This window comes from Bombina bombina, chromosome 6 (assembly GCF_027579735.1).
Source record: "Bombina bombina isolate aBomBom1 chromosome 6, aBomBom1.pri, whole genome shotgun sequence".
NCBI lineage: Eukaryota > Metazoa > Chordata > Amphibia > Anura > Bombinatoridae > Bombina > Bombina bombina.
In genome coordinates, this window is record NC_069504.1 from 303,784,497 (window position 1) to 303,802,665 (window position 18,169).

Genomic DNA, 18,169 nt, shown 5'->3' on the forward strand with positions numbered 1-18,169 from the left:
TATTGCTTGCACAAAAACCTTTGCGTCTCACTTGTAATCTAGCCAATAATAGCTTAAAGGAGCATGAAACCCAACTTAGTTCCTACATAATTCAAACAGAAAATGTGATTTAAACAACTTTTCAAATTTGCTTCTATTATCTAAGTTGCTTCTTTCTCTTGGTATCCTTAGTTGAAAAGCATATCTAGCTGCTGATTGGTAGCTGCACAAAAATGCCTTTTGTCATTGGTTCACCAGATGTCTTCAGATAACTCTAAGTAGTGCATAGCTGCTTCTTCAAAAAAAAGGATACCAAGAGAATAAAGCAAATTGTTAAAAAGAAGCACATTGGAAAGTTGTGTGAAATCACATGCTCTATTTGAATCATGAAAAATAAGAAAAAAAAAATGTTGGGTTTCATGTCCCTTTAAGGTTAGTTTCAAGAATGCTAGTGGCTACAGAGGATTTAGCTGTGTGTTTAAAGGTTTTTTTTATTTAGGTTGTGAGAGGTGGTAGGGGAATTCTTTATGCCAGGCATTACCATATGAAGGAAGGGGCATCTCTGAGGGTTGTAAAAGCTGTGGGTAACACAGAGAAGAGGAGTACCTAACTCCTGTGGTTGAGCAACAAAGTATTTTGAAGGGAGTGATTTTCTGTGTAAATTTGTAAATGTAGGTATTGGAACCAGTGTGTAAAGAAGTTTATTCCCTGCTGTTCTTGTCTTTTGTCTTTAAGTTTTGATTTGTCTATACCATATACACCGGTATCAGAGAGTGGATATTTTAAGTTTTGTGAGGGACAAATTCAAGACCCAGGGGGTATACAGTATTGCCTAGAAGCAGGATAATTGGAGATGGATTGGTAGAAATATCTTGATGCTTCTGAAGCAAATGAGACCAAATTTAGTTTCCTGGACAATTGAGAAGGTGGTGGATACAGAGTATAGATTAGGAAGAGGTAGCCAACAATGGCTTCCCAATTGAGGAATATTGGATAAATCATGTTCAAGTTGGACCCATCTTTTGTCATCATGATTTCACCACTCAATAATACGTTGTAAGAAAGTAGCCAAATGGTAGTTCCTTAGGTCTGTTACCCTTAAACCACTCACGGATAACAGAGGATGTAATGTTTGTTTTGCAATTCTTGGATGTGAGTTAGTCCAGATAAATTTACTTAGCATTGTAGTTTAGTTTAAAAAAGTTTTGGGGTTGTGGTATAGGTAAACTTGTTTTAAATTGTTTTTCTTTTTGTATGATGGAAGATTCCCTTAGCTTAACAAGAAAGACATATAAAATGTTGATACTTTTTTCCAATGTAAATAGTATGAATGTGAATAGTAATAATGAATTGAGAAAGAAGGATTTATTTACTATTTCTAGGGATTTTGAAGATTATGGGGCTGAATTATCAAGCTCTGAATGGCCGCAAATCTGCAGGGGGCAGCATTGCGCAAGCAGTTCACCAGAACTGCTTGTGGAATGATAAATGCCGACAGCCTACATCGTATCATGTCCGCTCGCACTTTCATAAATCGGCTCCAAAGTCTCAAAGAAATACGCTATAAATTTTTTATAGATATGTTTGGAACTTAACATTGTTTCAAAAGGTTTGAAAATAATTAAAGTATGTGACTTTGATACAGAAAATTTGGAATTCAAAGAAAAATTGCAGAAAATACTATTCAATACTTCTGTAGCAATGATAAAATTAATTATTGAAGAGAAGAAAGACAAACTGAAAATATTAAATGATTAAATGAATGCTATAGTGACAGATTTAGAAAAGTACAAAGAACATGAAGATTATAAACTAAAAGAAGCTAAAGTCTTTAAAAGATTAGATCAATTAAAAGTAAAAATATTTAATAAGAAAATTAAAAAAAAACTAAATAAAGATTGTGAAATTTAATTAAATGCTAACAAGAATAAGACATTGAATAGTGTCTGTTCTCATAATATGAATGTAAAGAATCCTCAATAGAGGACTAGATACTTCCCTTACAAACATAGATATAGAAATGACTGAACAAGGAATACTCATCAGAGTATGTACGTGCCATGTAGATCCTATAATGGCAGAAATGCCACTGATACAATACAGTATAGAAATTACGGAGAGCAGAATGAATACAATTACTGTATAAATGTAAGAAATATATAATATGTCACAAAGGGAATACAGAGAAGAAAGGGGCAAGCAGGAACCCTCTACTTACAATAGAGAAATTCCTTTTAGAAGGTTTAATAGAAACCAACATAATTATAAGTATGTTGAGGCTGGTAAACAAATAAATATTCCTGTTTATAATAGGTTTAAGCCATAAGGGCAATGAACAATCACAACCCATTAATTTAGAGACAAACTTGTTCCCAGTATGACCTCACAAACAATACATTTGGTAGAGGTTAACAATCTAGCAGAGAAATTTCCAGCTTATCCCTCTATTTTGAAATCACTCTCTTCTGTTTCATCTTGTTTTTTAAAGGTAAGGCAGATAAGCAGGAAAAGAGACAAAATAGAGTTATCTGCAAACATAGTGGCCCAAATGAGAAGAGGCACAGTGGAAAGAGAGGAAAGGGTAGAAGTAAGAAACACAATCAAAAGAGTGATCTAACACAGAAAAGTGGTATTTTTAATTTAAGTAAAATGATTCTTTCTGACTCACAGAAAGATATTTTGAGCTTAGGTTTATCCTTTGCCCCCCCCCCCTCAAGGTCTAAATAAATTTAAAACACATATGAGTATGGATAAATTTGTGCAGGACCTTACTGGAAAATGCTGGTCTGAAAGAGATCCAATTGATCTGATAATATTAGAGTATGCAAAGAGTATAATTACTTAAAACATAAATAGTTCTGTAATAAGTCTAACTTCTACCCAATATACTATTAAGGCCTAGCTATTGAGACCTTTAAGAAATGAGTGTTTAGAGATCTAAAAAATGTTTGTGACAAATCTTTACAGAATAAAAATAATTTATCTAAAAAGCAGTTCGAAATTATTAGAGAACTCGAACATAATTCTGAGGTTGGGATTAGACCTGCAGATAAGGGAGCGTGGATTGTGGTTTTAGACAAAGAGGCATAACTTAAAGAATCTCTTAGGATCCTTAACGATAAGGAGATATATGCTTTTTGAAAAGTGACCTAACAAAAAGGTATCAAAAATAATTAAAATCGTTGGATAATGCAAAGCAGATAGGAATCCTGGGGCCCCAGTGTTTAAAACATCGACAGAGCAACAAGAAACTACCTTTCTGGCCTCTTGGCCTCGGAGTCCATCGGTCTATCGAGCTTCTCTAAAAAAAGGGGGCATTTCAGTTTCAGTGAGAGCTCTGCCTGCACTGTGTAGGGCCCAAGCTGGCATGACAAACATGGCTGCTACCCTCCTCACAACCTGCACTTCGCTGATTCTAATATATTGCACTGGTGACGATATGTACGAATCAAAGTGCAGCCTACTCCCACTAGCCTTGCTAACTCACCCTGACACCTATACCTACGTCAAATCAAAGCTACAATACCCCTGCTTTGCTCAGCTACCTCTCAGCGACCACCAACACCTACGTCAGAGCTAACCTACACTCCCCCTGCACTGTCCAGCTAACTCCCCCTGACCGCCTACACCTATATCATGCCTAAAATACACACCCTGGAATGCCCAGCTAAGTCCCTAATACCACCTACACTTACGTAATGTCTAACCTACACTCCCCTTGAATGCCCCAGCTAACTCCCACATATTGCCTACTGTCTGAAAATACCTGATAATAAACTATATTAAATAATTTTTTGAAGGGTAGAACATCAACTTTAAATATTAGAAGAACTTGTGCTATTTTAGAATACTGTTGGAATAATAAAGATCAAGTAAATAAAGAATATTTAGAATATGTGGCATTAATAACAAAAGATGCTGAAAAAGCTTTTGATGCAGTTCAATGGGATCATTTATTTACATTATATAATTTTGATTTCTCAGGGTACTTTATAAATTATTCTAAGGCCATACTTTATAAATTAAATTAAGGCCATATATGACAGAACTATTTCCACGATCTTAGTTAATGGAATGCTCACTCCCGAAATTAAACTGGGGAGAGGAACAAGACAGGGCTGTCCAATGTCCCCCTTATTATTTAAAGGGACAGTCAACACCAGAATTTTTGTTGTTTAAAAAGATAGATAATCCCTTTATTACCCATTCCCCAGTTTTGCAAAACCAGAACTGTTATATTAATACAAATGTTACTTCTGTGACTAAATTGTATCTAAGCATCTTCTGAACGGCCCTAATCACATGACTTTTAGTTATTATCTATTGACTTGCATTTTAGCCAATTAGTGCAGTGTCTGCCACTAGCCACGGGCGTGATCACAATGCTATCTATATGGCCTACATGAGCTTGCTCTCCCCTGCTGTGAAAAGTAAATAAAATAGAGGCAGCCTTCAAGGGCTTAGAAATTATCATCTGTGCCTCCCTAGGTTTGCTTTCAACTAGAATACCAAGAGAACACAGCAAAATTGTTGATAAAAGTAAATTGGAAAGTTGTTTAAAATTACATTCCCTATATGAAAAATGAAAGTTTTTTTTGGACTTGACTGTCCCTTTAACTTGGCCATTGAACCTCTTGTAATAAAATTAAACCAAATTATACATGGGATTATTTGTAATACAATTGAGACAAACATGTTATTGTATGCAGATGATGTTATAGTCTTTTTGAGAAATACAAAAAAATATACCTATTTTAATTGACTATTTAGATAAATATATTTTCTTTACAGGTCATAGAGTTAATATGGCCAAATCAGAACTTATGTGGCTCCAGAGAACAAAAGATTCAGTCTAAAAAATATCCTGTTCAAGGAAGTTAATAAAATCTTTTATTTAGGTATAAGGCTCCATAAAAATCCAACGGAGTGGTATGAAGAAAATTACAATCCCCTTTTCACAAAAGTGAAGAACCTACTGGAGACATGGAAGAAGTTTTCATTGACTCTATCGGGAAAAGTCATTTTGGTGAACATTCTATTTTACCTAAAAATTTTATATATAAGTTATTTACCTCTTCTAAAAAAAAAAAAAAAAAAAAAAGATGTTCAAATATTCAGTAAAGGTCTATTAACTTTTTTCTGGGGAAAAAGAAAAATCAGATATTCTTTAAATAAATTATCCCAACTTCTTTAAAGAACTACAATATTGCTGCTTTATTTAAAATAGCGGCTGAATGGCTGCTGGAGAGAGAGAATATTGTACATCTGGGGTAAAATTACATATACAGCGTCACCCGCAAAAACGGGCGATGCTGGTTTTTATGGGGTTTTGGTATCACATATATGGAGCCACATATAAATGTGCCGCGTATATTTCACCTGTCGCCCTCAATTTTTACTCCCATAAGCTAACATAGAACCACGTCACAAATCGGTATCACATATGGGGCGAAAGTACATATATGCAGCGGAACTGCTGAAATCCACGCTGTCCGTAATTTCACCTCGCACATCGGGGTATCACATATACAGTGCCAGCAGTTCATAAAGTGCCGTAAGTCGGATAAACTAGCGATGTCCATAAATGAGTGTAAATACAAATTTCTGGAGTCGCCAGTGACTTATGACACCTAAGAAAATAAAAAAAAGTTAAATCTCCCATAAAAATCTAACCCACCTCCCAAAAATTATCCCTGACATGTAAAAACCCCTATATCCACCTTCCCCCCACATCGGAACTAATAATAAAAGTATTAACCCCTAAACCGACAACCCCCACAATGCAATAATCCTAATAAAATTATTAACCCCAAATCCGCCAAGCCCACACAATGCAATAATCCTAATAAAAATATTAACCCCTAATCTACAAAACACCCACAATGCAAATAACTAATTTAATTACTAAGCCCCCTAACCTAACACCCACTAAATTAACCCCAAATTACATAAAATAGTAAAATACTGATTTACAATTAAAATAAAAAAATCCTAACAGTACTTAAAGTGTCAGTAAACGATAGTGCTAGCCATTGCACATATACTCTTAGTATGTCTTTTTCAAAACGAATACTAATATTACTGGTTATATATTAAGTTATAAGATGTTTTACTTAGCTGTTCTAACCGTTGATCAAGCCTTTATTCTCCGCCCAGCCATCCGCAGCAGCAATGGGAGTTATTATTTTTCGCTAAGTCAATCCCATGGGCCGGTCTAAAACAACCCTGTTCCTCCCACTAACGCTCGTTCACAAGCCTATGTTTTTTTACCCGTCGATCAGCACTGCGCATGCGCAATGTAAAATTTCGGCAACACTCGGCTAAATACAAGACTGCTATTGATAGTGAATCTTTAGTTTCGGCGATCATATTCGGATGTGCTTTTTTGATTAGAAAATTAACAACTGCTTTTATGAAAGTGTCAATAAGTATGTATGATTGAAATGTATTGTGATAGAAAGCCATAAAAGATGTTTTTATTCATTCAATAAAATATATAACGATATTACTTATATGGGATACAATGTATTTGTTATTATACTTATAAATGAATGTCATCTTTATTGATAAATGATAATGTAATATTTTTATCATATAGATATTTAATAATTATTTATATGTTCAATAAAGAAGTATTAAAAGGAAATGTATAACGATTTAAAGGGACAGATAACATAAATTTTAACAATTAGAACTCACATCGAGAATTTTTTTTTTTAAAGTTGACAAGCTAATTCTATTATCTACATTCTTTATTATTCACATATCCGTTGTTTATAATTATCAATGTACAATGTTACGACAAGCACACAATGCATATGCATCTACTGAGCATATCTATATATGATGGTAATCAAATATTTTTATACAAAGAAGTTATACATTATAATTAAATTATACAGTAGTTTATATTTGCCTGATCATCATAAATACAGTATCTTTAACGTTAATGAAAAAAATTAATTGAATTTGATTCTTATTTCTTAAAGGAACATGTCTCTAAATTTTAATATTGTAAAATATATTGTTAAATATTTTGAAAAGATAGTAATCTTTGTTTAAACTCATGAATATGCTAAATGTTTTACAAAAATTGACTGCCAATATTTATTAATGAAAGTGTATTTTTCAGGGTCATATGTTGTTCACAAAGCTCAATTCTTCATGTGTAAAGTAAAAAATATATTTATTTTTATTTATATATTTTATTTATTAGTCCAAAAAAAATATAATTATATATATATATATATATATATATATATATATATATATATATATATATATATATATATATATATATATATATATATATATATATATATATATATATCTATCTTATAACCATTGCATTTTTATAAGGTAAATATGGATACAGGCAATAAAATATTCAATAGTTATAGCAATAATACTATTTTTTAATTTTAAAGTCAATAAAAAATAAAAAATTAAATATTTAAATAGTGGATGTAATTAATTATAAATAACTTTTAAATTGTTTTATATTTAAAATTTACATGTGTTCTATTGTTATTTTTATTTGAAAGCTAAACATTGTCGGTTCATGTGCTAATTTCTGATACTTTAAAGTATGCCTATTCTAATATGAAAACATTTTGTAATTTTTTCACTAATAGAGGACGTTATCTCATGTGTTTTACATAGATAATATTGAGCTCTGGAACTTGAAGCTACTTGGAGTCAGCATTGATTGTCTATAATTGCAAGTCTGTCAGAAGAACTTAAATAAGGTTGGAGTTTGCAGAGGTTTAGATAACAGGTAATACCAGAGTTAAAAATTATATTAGAATTGAGTTTATTCTTCTAAAGTTTGCAATTGCAAACAAATGGATTATCTACATTTATAAAAATCTAAAATTATGGTGTTGAATGTCCATGAAATAATACATACTTTAAAATATTTATGTATTGATTTTTTAATTTTTTTTAAATTCTTTTCTATCTCTATATATAGCTATCTATCTGTCTATATACTCTATCTTTCTATAAACTCTATATATTAAAGGGACATTAAACTCAATTTTTTTCTTTCATGATTCAGATAGAGAATACCATTTTAAACAACTTTCTAATTCTATTACTTCTATTATCTAATTTCCTTCATTCTCTTGATATTCTTTCCTGAAAAGCATATCTAGATAGGCTAACTTGCTGCTGATTGGTGGCTGCACATAGATGCCTCCTGTGATTGGCTTGTCCGTGGGCATTGATATTTCTTTAGCAAAGGATATCTAAAGAATGAAGCAAATTAGATAATAGAAGTAACTTGGAATGTTGTTTAAAATTGAAATATCTGTCTTAATTCTGAAAGAAAAAAAATTTGGTTTAATATCCCTTTAATCTATCCATCATCTATCTATGCAATTTATCTATCTATCTATCTATCTATCTATCTATCTATCTATCTATCTATCTATCTTTCAATCTATATATCTATCCAGATATATATATATATATATATATATATATATATATATATATATATATATATATATATATGTCTTTCTACTCTATCTAATTATGTATCTATCTCCTCTATCTTTAAATCTACCTAATCTATATATAAATCTATATATCTATTTACTTTTCTGTCTACTTTAATTATCTATCTTCTCTATATATTTACTATATATTTATATTTAATATATCTAGTCTATGTATTCTATATATATATATATATATATATATATATATATATATATATATATATATATATATATATATATATATATATTATATCTGTCTATCTACTTTATCTATTTAAGTAATATAAATATATATGTATTTTTAGAACATATTTATCTCTATTAAATATCAATGTACTCGATCAATTCAAATATATCTATCTATCCTTTTAACATATATCTAACAATATAAATTATCATTAAAATGTAGCTACTATATCTGTCTATCTACTATATCTATCTTTTTATCTCATTTTTCTATAAATATTCTATAACTATCTATTGTATATATCGACATACAATATAAATAAATTTATATCTAGAATTTACTATTTTATCTATCTATCTATCTATCCACTATATCAATATACTATATCTATCTACTATATCTATCGAATATATAAATTAATTTTTATACTATATATATATATATATATATATATATATATATATATATATATATATATAAATCCAAAAGAATTAAGGAATAGCGCAAAACAGTCCAAAGACACCTGCTCTTAAAAAGTGAATAAATTTTAATATAATCCAAGATAAAAAGACATCATAGTAGTACATATGCAGTGAACGAGTGCTGAGGCACGAAACATGTTTGCAGACAGGTGTCTCTGTACACACCGAGTTACTTTTTAACTCTATATTTTTGTACTACTACGATGTCTTTTTATCTTGGATTATATTAAAATGTATTCACTTTTTAAGAGCAGGTGTCTTTGGACTGTTTTGCGCTATTCCTTAATTCTTTTGGATTTCTACATTTCTCTGGAGTGTTTGCAGACACTCTGATTAAGCAGCTGCAGCAGTTCAAGTCTCCCTGCATCCACCCACTCTCCATTGTGCCGGGGAAGAGATCACAACTTACATGCTGAGGATCGAGGATCAACTAACAGCAGTGACATACATTTGGGTAAGCTGATTCATGTAGCGCTTAGGTTTGGTGTCTTTGTTCTTTTATGTATATATCGATTATATATATCTAATTAATCTATCTCTCTCATTAGTCCATCAATATCTATATTTCAATCTATATATAAATATATATATATACAATATCTTGAAATCTATCCTTCGATATATGTATATACAGTATCTTGCTAATATTTATATATTTCTATATAGTATAATTTTATATTTATCTATGTTATCTAACTAATCTATATATTTATTCTATGTATATAGTCTATGTATCTACTCTATATAACTAATCAATATATGTATATATCAATTTTTTTATATTTATATCTATTTATATATCTATCTAATTTTTCACTCTCTCTCTCTCTCTCTCTCTCTCTCTCTCTCTCTCTCTATATATATATATATATATATATATATATAAATATATCTATTATATATTTTATTTTTCTATTTTAAATATATAGATATATATATATATATAAATATATATACATATAGTTAAATATTTATATATAATAATTGATAGTGTAATGTTGCATTGCATATATACTTGTTAGTAATTTACTATCCTTGATTCATATGACAGCACAGCCTACTGTAAATGACATTCAACAATCATGGTTTATATGTTTTTTGTTCATTTTTATAATAAAAAAAAATTATGGTACAGTAACATTAAAATTTTCTTCAAATTACATTTGCCTATTCATTTTTTTTTGGATTGAGAGCATGCATGTTTTTCAGGGTTTATGGACAACTTTTGTTTAAATTATATGCACATTGTACTTAGGCTTATACCATTAATCCATAGGCGTTTACTCTACATAAGATTTATTAATCTCAGGGTATATTTTATAATTTTGTTGATTGATATCATGAATTTTATTAATTTTAAATTTAAATACATATATACTGCGTTTGTGTGTGTATATATATATATATATATATATATATATATATATATATATTTTATTTTTAAATTGGCTGTGACTGAGTCTTGAAGATATTGTAACAATCATAATCTATTGGTAGACTATGTTATGAAAATATTTTAAATAATATACCAATAACATAAAATTAAAATTGAAATGTTTGTAATCAATTTAAAACATATATATTTTAACCTTTTTATTAATTATTATCTAAAAACTTTGATAATTTTATTTATAGATTACTCAGAAATGTCGGATTGCATTGTGAACACTTGCACAAGCTCAACACGCAAGGGAAAGTCGGATTATTGTGTTTCTTTACATGTATTCCCACGTAATGCAGATATGATTCGAAAATGGTTGGTACAGACTGGACAATATGTTGATGATCTAGAAGAAATGGTTCAGCATGTGATAGAAACAAACGTTAATCAAAAGTATCGTATGTGTTCGTTACACTTTCAGGAAGAGGATTACTTTCAACACGGTGTTCGCAAATATCTTAAAAGCAACGCTATTCCTACTTTTTTTTAAAAAACAGTTTAATACTTCATCTTTACCGATAGAAGAATCATCAGATGATGCTTCTACATCAAGTATAATAAAAGAACCAGCACCAAAAAGAATAATAATAATTTCTTACAAGATGGAAAACCATTTCATCGTATTATTGAAATGGAAACTCAAAGGAAACTGCCTACAATTGTCTGTGGTCAAAAAAGAAAATTTTGTAACACTTGCGATAGTCATATATATAAGAATTATAGTGAAAAAAGTACAAACACTATTCAATTAGAGAAAAAGGATCAAAATACACAATTTGAAAAATTGCATTCTACAGTAAGTGTAAAAATTCAAACAATGAAAATGTTAGGGATGAAAAATGCCTCTACATCAACTACAGATCTTGTTCTTACAAAAGAAAAATACACATGGACAATGGGTGATATTGGTCAAGATATCATTGTCCAATTTCCAGTTATGAATAAACAGATAACACCGGAATTGTTAACAATAAATACACATCAACAAACAGAGCTTACTATATCAACACCAGATGTAGTATTGTCTATTGTCAAACAACCAAAAATTATTACCAATTTATCGCCTATACATCATCCAATTTCTTCAAGTTTAAACAGAGAAATAGATATGGATACTTCTTTTGATAGAGAGAGTTTAATAGATGAAAGTGTAATATTATCCAAAAAAAAAAGGATTCAATGATATTAGATCCAAATTTTTCTCCAGATGTAAATGAACAATCTTTCGAAGAATATTCTTTTTTGAAAGAAAAAGAAAAAGAAGAGCTAGTCAAAGAAAAAAATATATTGTTTTTGAGAGTTGTCTCAACGTACTTCTTAAACTTTCAACTTGCCAAACAACATTGTCTTGTAACTCTCCAATCATAAAAATAAAGAAACAAAATCTAGGAAGTTTGCTTATTGTTTCTGGTCAATGTTTATCCGGACATACTTCTACAATTTGGAAGTCTCAGCCACTTATCGGAAAAATGCCACTTGGAAATATTATGCTTTGTTCTTCAATATTGTTCAGTGGTAATAACTTTGATAAGATAGAGGAAATGTTTAAATTTATGTATCTTCAATTTATTTCAAAACCAACTTTCTACAAATTTCAAAAAAATTATCTATTTCCAAAAATAGATTTACATTGGAATACCGATAAAGAAAAAACTATGACATTGTTGAAAGACAGGCCGATAACATTATCAGGAGATGGACAATGTGATAGTCCGGGATTTAGTGCGAAATTTTGTACATATACAATGCTTGAAGAAACTACAAAAAAAATTGTCGATTTCAAAATAGTTCAAGTGACAGAATCATCATCCTCAGTTGGAATGGAAGTTAAGGCTTTTCGAATATGCCTAAATAGTATCATCAACAATGGATTATTGATAGTCATAGTTGCCACTGACAGACATATTTCTATTCAAAAAATTATGAGAGAGGAGTACCCCAACATTTGCCATGAATTTGATATTTGGCATTATGGAAAAAGTTTGAGGAAAAACTTAATAGTGGTTAGTAAAAAAAAAGTTGCACAGATCTTAACCCGTGGATTCAAGCAATTATAAACCATCTATGGACATCGAGTATGTTATCCAAAGGAAACGAAGTTATGATGACAGAAATATGGAGATCAGTATTGATGCATACATCTAATATTCATTCTTGGGAGCACGGACAATTTTTTAATCATTGTCAACATGATTTATTGACTGAAACTGATACAAGAAAAAGAAAATGGCTTAATAAAGAATCTATTTGTATGCGTGAACTAGAACAAATTGTATGTAATACACGAATAGATAAAGATATAAAACACCTCTCAAAATTTTGTCATACAGGAAATCTAGAAGTGTTTCACAGTCTTATTCTTAAATACCGGCCCAAACGCATACACTTTCAAATGGATGCTATGGAAGCGCAAATGAAACTTGCCATTCTCGATCACAACAACAATGTAGATCGAGTTCAGGAGACAATAAAATATCCTAAAATAACTTCTTCTATGTTAGGAGAGCTGAAATTTAAGACATTTTTCCCTAAATAAAAAAAAAATGGCAAATACGTCCTATTTATGAACCTATGAAAAAGATCATATTGAATCAATGATGATAGACGTTGTAAGAATGGTGTCTGGAGAAATACAATACTCTTGGATCTCAAGAAATGCAATCTTACCGCCTAACATTGCTTCCACGCCACGTCCAGAAAAAAAATGTTGATCGAACATTTAAAAACACGATTTCCCAAAAAATGATTTTTTTTTAATATTATGTTTCTATATTGTTTTCAAAATTTTTTTATTACAAATATGTAAGTCGTTAATTTTTTTTAATTACTTGTGAATTGGATTGAGTGTATCTAAAAGATTTATTAAAAAATAAAAATTAAATTATTTTAGTTTTAAATTGTTCTTAAACTTAAAAAAAAAAGATTATCATATAACATATAAGAAAATTAAAGACCATAAATTTTGTTAATACTATAAGACACTTAAAACACACTGTTATGTAAATACAGAACACACTCAACCCACACAATATTATTTAATAAAACACACAGCACAAAATTAATACAGACTGGCATACAAAACACAATGTCATCAAATATAAAATATAATAAAACTCCACCAAAATAAAATCAAATAATAAACACACAACACATAGGCAATTCATAATGTGGCATTCTATAGACACATTATCATAACATATACTCAATTTCATTCAATACATAGAATAGATTATAAAAATACACTCTCTCTCATATAACACAGACATGAAAAACAACACACAAACCATATATATATCCAACACACAGACACAAAAAATAATCTCATACAACTTATAAAAATTCATACTATTCACATACATTTACATTATCAGATTAAACATAAAATATTCAAACTCTTTGAAAACACTCAAAAAATAAACAAATAGCAGAGACACACTGAAAACAAATTGTCATACAAGGCTAAATCAAATAAAAACACATTTAATAATAATTTTTAAAGCTGTAATGGCTACAGTCCATTATATTTTTTAAAAACAATACTAGTAGGAAATAAAATTTTATTAATTATATTTTTTTTTTTTTAAAAAGACAATTTGTGGTGAATGCAAATAGAACTTTATTAATGTATTTTAACAAAATAAAAAATAAATATAACAAATACAATATTATTTTAATTTTTAAAATTTAAAATATTGATAAATGCACCATGATCAATATTTTTTATTTTTATTTTCAAATAAAATATCAATATAAATTAAAATTTTTTTTAAAAAATTTAAAATTATTTGAAATTAAAATATTTTATTTATTGAATGCACAATACAATTAAAAAAAAATAAAAAAAATATAGAATCAATAAAATTCTATATATGATTTTAATCATATGTAAAAAAAAATGTATTTTTTTTATTTTTATTAACATAGTTGGATTAATAAAAATAAAATATTGAACACACATTAACAGAAAAATAATATAAAGTTATATTGAATTAAAAATTGTATATCTGAATATTATACATTTTTGATACACAATTTTTTTCAAAATTAAAATGTTTATTTAAAATAATTTTTTTTTTTTGAAAAACTATAAAAATATAAAATTATTAGAAAAATAACTAATACAACAACATTTCGCTAGCAGGACCCTCATTTTCCACACTAATAAAACCAAGATAAGTTTGCTCAGGGGCAGGAAAACGTTGTCTAATTTGAGACACAACACATGATGGAATCACTTTTCGATTTCTTGGTCCAAGATATCCATGAACTTTGATGGTGAATGCCCTGTAGGCTATTTTGCGATAATGCCTATCAAAAATAATTAAATTTTAAAATAATTAGATTTATCACATGAAAACTATATTCTTCTTATATTATTTATTTTTAATATATAAATTAAATTTTTTTAGAAAGAAAATTTTGAATTTTAGAAAAAAATAATAATTTTGTAGTGATACATAGTGCATAATTATAGTGGATAATTATATAACATTAGCTTAGCTACCAATTTCAAAATTGAATAGATAAATAGATATTAGGCAAAGAAAAGAGAACACCGCTCCAGGCTACTAAGCGCGTCTGTTTTCTCCTGCTAAGTACATCACAGGCACGCTGTCTATTCACAGCGCGCACAATCTCGCTATTAAAATCAATCTAGCTTTCTCCCGCTCAGGTCTAGTAGTATGAGCAAACTACATTGATTTCAATAGCACGATCGGTGCTTGCTGTAATTAGACAGCATTAACTTATGTGCTTTGGGAGAAGAAAACAGACGCACTCAGTACAGCCTGGAGCAGTGTTGTGTTTTCAATGCGTAATATCTATGTAACTATTGACTTTTGAAATGAGTAGCTAAGATAATGTTCTGTAATTGTGCATTATGTGCAGATTTATATCACATTATTTGCTATGTTTACTGTAAGTTTAAAGGCTCAGTAATCGTATGAAATAATGTAATGTAATTATCTTCAGATTGCATAATTAAATAACATTAAATTATCTACATATTCTGAAAGTGGATAGTGCAGTAGATATTAGGCAAAGAAAAAAGAACACCGCTCCAGGCTGTACTGAGCGCCTCTGTTTTCTTCTGCTAAACACATCACTGGCACGCTGTCTATTCACAGCGTGCACGATCTCGCTATTAAAATCCATGTAGCCTGCTCACGCTCAGGTCTAGTAGCGTGAGCAAACTACATTGATTTCAATAGCACGATCGGTGCTTGCTGTAATTAGACAGCATTACCATATGTGCTTTCGAAGAAGAAAACAGATGCGCTCAGTACAGCCTGGAGCGGTGTTGTGATTTCAATGAGTAATATCTATGTAAATATTGACTTTTGAAACCTGTAGCTATGATAATGTTCTGTAATTGTGTATTATGTGCAGATTTATATCACATTATTTGCTATGTTTACTGTAAGTCTAAAGGCTCAGTAATCGTATGAAATAATGTAATGTAATTCTCTTCAGATTGCATAATTAAATAACATTAAATTATCTACATATTCTGAAAGTGGATAGTGCAGTAGATATTAGGCAAAGAAAAAAGAACACCGCTCCAGGCTGTACTGAGCGCCTCTGTTTTCTTCTGCTAAACACATCACGGGCACGCTGTCTATTCACAGCGCGCACAATCTCGCTATTAAAATCCATGTAGCTTGCTCCCGCTCAGGTCTAGTAGCGTGAGCAAACTACATTGATTTCAATAGCAAGATCTGTGCTTGCTGTAATTAAACAGCATTAACATATGTGCTTTTGGAGAAGAAAACAGAAGCGCTCAGTACAGCCTGGAGCGGTGTTGTGTTTTCAATGCGTAATATCTATGTTAACTGTAAGTTTAAAGGCTCAGTAATCATATGAAATTATGTAATGTAATTCTCTTCAGATTGCATAATTAAATAACATTACATTATCTACATATTCTGAAAGTGGATAGTACAGTAGATATTAAGAAAAAAGAACACCGCTCCAGGCTGTACTTAGCGCACAATCTCGCTATTAAAATCCATGTAGCTTGCTCCCGCTCAGGTCTAGTAGCGTGAGCAAACTACATTGATTTCAATAGCACGAACGGTGCTTGCTGTGATTAGATAGCGTTACCATATGTGCTTAGGAGAAGAAAACAGACGGGCTCAGGACTGCCTGGAGCGGTGTTGTGTTTTATTTGCGTGATATTTATTTATCTATTCACTTTTTAAATTTGAAGCTAAGCTAATGTTATGTAATTATGCACTATGTTCAGAATTATATCACATTATTTCATATGTTTGCTTGACATTTTAAAAGCTATATATTAAAAAAAAATAATATATATTTCATACCGTTTAGTGAGGTCTCTTGGCCGTGGTAGATGCATTCGATTGAAACTGGCATTATACAAGTATAAGTCTAAAAGGTAATTCACGTTTCTTAAATTTTCAGAAACATAAGGATCCTCACATACACAAGATTCTCCGTCTGGAATCATAATGGCTATATTTTCAACCTCATGACAACACACTGATTCTATAAAAGTAGGCATTAGAACACAATTCCCACAAATACACCAGTCAATATTAGTGAGACGAGGATCAACTTCTGTGTTTTCGTCAACATTTGTTTGTGATGAAGATGCAATTTCAAGTTCTTCTGTATCTTCTGAATTTTCGATAATAGGATCCCAGGAGTGGGTTTGTCTTGTGTCAAATACCATTGGTCTAGAGTTTCGCTCTCTGTCCATTTGTTCTCTCTAAAAAAAATAAAAAATAAAAAATAAAAATATTTTGATAATAATATATCGATATAAATTTTTTGAGTGCCACTAACACTGTTCATGAGATACAACGGAGATACACCTGAACAAAGAATATGGATTTGTTTTTAATCTACATTTGAAACAGTATTCCTGTAGAGCATTATATTTTACAAACAAAAGTTAATTGACTGATCACAAAAGTACATAATTGTAATTTGAACAAATAGGAATACATATTCACCTTCAATTTTTTTTTTTTTTTTAAATATTTTTTTTTCTTTATTGAATAGAAATGCACTGTACAGTAATATTAGAGTAGCATTACATCAGAACATAACAGATAACATAGTATAACAGTATGTTTGGTTTACAAAAGTATACATTGCATATATTAGAATAATCAGAAATAGTAGAGTAGGTGTGTCATAAGTGTGCAGTCTCATAGTAGTCAATATTGAAACAAAGAGAAAAAAAAAAAAAAAAAAAAGATAGGTATCGGGCATTATTTGGCCCTAGAAGAGGGGTGAATAGAAAGTGAGCCAACCGAGCCCACGTACAAATTTGTCAGACAACTGAATAAATAGGGATTATACACATCTCCCTCAGATAGGGAATAAAGGGAGAGATACAAAGAAGAAAGAGGAAGGTAGAGGAAGAGAAAGAGAGATAGAGAGAGAAAGAAAGGAAAAAGAAAAAAAAAAAGAAAAAAAGGGGGGGGGGAAGGGGAAGAAGGAAAAGGAACGGAGCAGAGGAGGAGAGAGTATGAACTCTCACCTCCTATTTCAGGTGTAGATCGCGCTACTGAAGGGACTCACTCATCGGAGTTCGAACCAGTCAGAC